The 3,186-nt window shown below is 38.9% G+C and overlaps 1 long non-coding RNA gene across 2 annotated transcripts in view; it reads left to right on the forward strand.

The window, feature by feature from the left end:
- The window catches only part of LOC128882400 (uncharacterized), a 2,816-nt gene extending 461 nt beyond the window's left edge, over positions 1-2,355 (forward strand). The window contains exons 2-4 of one of the 2 annotated variants that reach the window (XR_008458397.1): positions 113-1,856; positions 1,935-2,035; positions 2,121-2,355. This is a non-coding gene — a long non-coding RNA (uncharacterized LOC128882400). Of the gene's footprint in view, positions 1-21; positions 1,857-1,934; positions 2,036-2,120 lie in introns of those variants that run through there. The other variant, XR_008458396.1, reaches the window with a different exon arrangement.
- Positions 2,356-3,186: the final 831 nt, after the last annotated feature.

A 3,186-nucleotide genomic window follows, 5' to 3' on the forward strand; every position in this document is an offset into this window, starting at 1 on the left:
ATTTATTTATTTATTTATTTATTTATTTATTTATTTATTTATTTATTGCTTTTAAACCGAATATGGTTTATATAGCATATACATTACACGAACATATTATCATCCGTTGCAGGTAGTCGAAAACAAAAGTTTTCGGCAAATATTCCAGAATTTCGGCTGCAATCAGAAAATGACCAGCCGCCGCACGTTGGAAAGAGTCATTGGCACAATGTACAATGATGCGGTTTGTACAATAAAGGAGGATTTGAGCCAAGTGGAATATGTATGTACCACCGCTGATATTTGGTCATCAAGACGCCGAAGTTTCTTTGGAGTAACGGCGCATTAGATAGACGAACAATGCTCCCGAAAATCAGCAACCCTTGCGTGCCGACGCTTTCCCGGTACGCACTCTTTTGAAAGAATTCAAGAGATGATGACTGGCATTCATATTGAATTTGGATTGGATTATGCCAAAATTGTTGCGACAGTCACGGATAATGCAAGCAATTTTGCGAAAGCATTCAGGATGTTTGGAGTACAACATGACGTACTCGAAGTCGCTGGAGAAAATACATGCGCGGACGTCGCGGATTATTCGTCGTCGAGTTCGGCCAGCGAGGAGGATGAAGATGACGACGTTTTAGAAGGCCACGAAGAAACAGAGAGAGACCAATGTGGAACAGTTTTGGAGCAGATACTGCCCTGTCACATCCGATGTGCAGCCCACACTCTTAGTTTATGTATTACCTCCAACGTGTGCCGTGCACTACGTGAAAACGAGGAATTGGCGAGCATACATAATGATGTAATGGAGAAATGCAACATGCTGTGGAAAGCAGCGATGAGGCCGAAATCGGCCGAAATCATCCAGCGCGTAATCGGGCATACATTAAGTAGGGCTGGAAAAACAAGATGGAATTCTTTATACTATTCATTGAAGCAGATATTGGTCGTAAAAGATAAATTAGGCGAACTTGACAAACCCTTGGAGATGAAATCCACCATACGTGAAAATGAAATTAAATACATCGAGGAGCACCTCGAGTGTACGAAGCCAATAGCGGAGGCTATTGATATTTTACAAGAATAAGAATATTTTCTACGGTGTATTTCTACCTTGTATTTGATCTCTTCGGAGAAAATTAGACAATTTAAAAAACACTACGTGGAGATTCTGCGGACCACTTAGTTCCTGCCTTTACGACAGTGTGGAAAGAAGATTCAAAAAGTTCTTTTTGTTGACTACTGCAGAAGCCGAGATGGCAGCGTTGGCTGCCTTAACTCATCCGCGATTTAAAAATCGCTGGTGTCGATGTATTGGCAGTGACGACCAGAATAGGATAGTAATGAGATTAGAGAAAGAAGTAAGTGATCTACTGAAACGCGGCACATCCAGCAATACACCACCTTCGTCGTCAGATGGTGACGATTATTTTGAGTTCGGCGACGACGACAACAACGTAGAAGCAAGTGATTCTTCAGCGCAAGCAAAATTGCAAGTGCTGCACTTTTTTTGTGAAAAAAAAAGATTTTAATATATTGCAAGCGTATCCAGAAATAAGAAAATTGTTCTTCAAGTACAATACGCCACTGCCATCTTCAGCACCCGTAGACCGGTTATTTTCGTACGCGACAATAACAAATGCGCCTAAATCAAATAGGCTATCAGACAAGACGTTTGAAAAGAAAGTGATTTTAAAATCATATTTAAAAGAAAGAGACAGTTAAATCGCACCGTACTGCTAAGTGCCACCGATCTATCGGTTTTTCTCAATTGCAAACAGTTGCAATTGTGCCGCGGATCTCACGATCACGCGAGTTGTTAAAAGATCGAAAAAGTAAATTTTAGATACACAAATCATGGAAAAATCTAAGTACGCAAAAACTTAAGAAGTTTGTTGCTAATTGGAATATTACTACTAAAATAATATGTTATTCTTCTTTTTTTCAAGGTTTCCGCGAAGAAGATTCAATGGAACAAAATCCACTGATTTGCCCACTTTAGAAAGAAAAGGTCGGGCAAAATCGTCCATCGTCAAGTCAATGGAAATACGTAAGTATAACGAAATATAAATAGTTTCATACAATTTCGAATACTAATACTGTATTATACTAATATCAATCTTTCTCTTTTCCAGTTTGACCGGTTTTCACGACGACGATGCGCGACGCTTTGATTGGCCGCCTTCGAGAGAAGAAAAGTGCTGATCAGGCAAAATCTCTGTCGGCGACGGAGACTGTGGGTACGACACTTGTCGCTCGCGATAATGAATATCTTCCGAGTAGTGATCTTTACGAGACCACCGTGTTGGTGATTCCTTTCGAGGGATCTGTCTACATCCTATACTTTATAATTCTTATATATTATTTATATCGCAGTGACTAAAAAAAGGAATAAGAAATAGGATTACAGTAGGAGAAAAAAAAATTTTCCATTACCAAGTCTCGAACCCACGAACTCTAGAATATCAATCTGCGGCGTAACGCTCGTAGCTACAACAGCTTCTGAATACGAAAATACAAATTTTGTAATAACAATAATTATAAACATTTAAAAGGCCCATAAATTTTTGCAGATTCGAACATCGCGAAATCAGCGATCGTTAAATCGGAAAAGTTCCATCTCGATCGGTTAATCCCTTGCCGCGCTACGCCGGAGAATGGGAAGTCTGCAGCAACAATAGTTATAAACATTAAAGAATTTATGCATTTTCTACATGGGGACATTATGAAATTATCTCGATCGGTTACTCGTTGCAAAGTCGCATCACAGAATACGAATTTTGTAATATCAATAATTATAAACATTTAAAAAGGCCATAATTTACATTTACAGTACACGTCTAAATACACAAATATACACTTCCTTACTCCTGTATAATGATGTATAACTATACTTTACAGCCGCCAACTAAACAGTAAACACCGCTTGAAAAGTTATTCGACCCTTATCCGATAATTTCGAATAAAGATAAAAATACGAAAGTTATCCCACGCGACGAGTTAAACTTCAGTTAAAGATATAAATGCGGAAAAGTATCTTAGGGTTGAAACTCTCGGGGAGAAACAGGTATCTCTAGCGGTCGAATAAAGATACAAATGCGGAAAAGTATATTAGGGTTGAAACTCTCGGGAGAAACCAGGTATCTCTAGCGGTCGGTTAAAGTTTAAAATGGGAAAACTACCTAACGAGTGAAACTCTCT

This window comes from Hylaeus volcanicus, unplaced genomic scaffold (assembly GCF_026283585.1).
Source record: "Hylaeus volcanicus isolate JK05 unplaced genomic scaffold, UHH_iyHylVolc1.0_haploid 11513, whole genome shotgun sequence".
Taxonomy (NCBI): domain Eukaryota; kingdom Metazoa; phylum Arthropoda; class Insecta; order Hymenoptera; family Colletidae; genus Hylaeus; species Hylaeus volcanicus.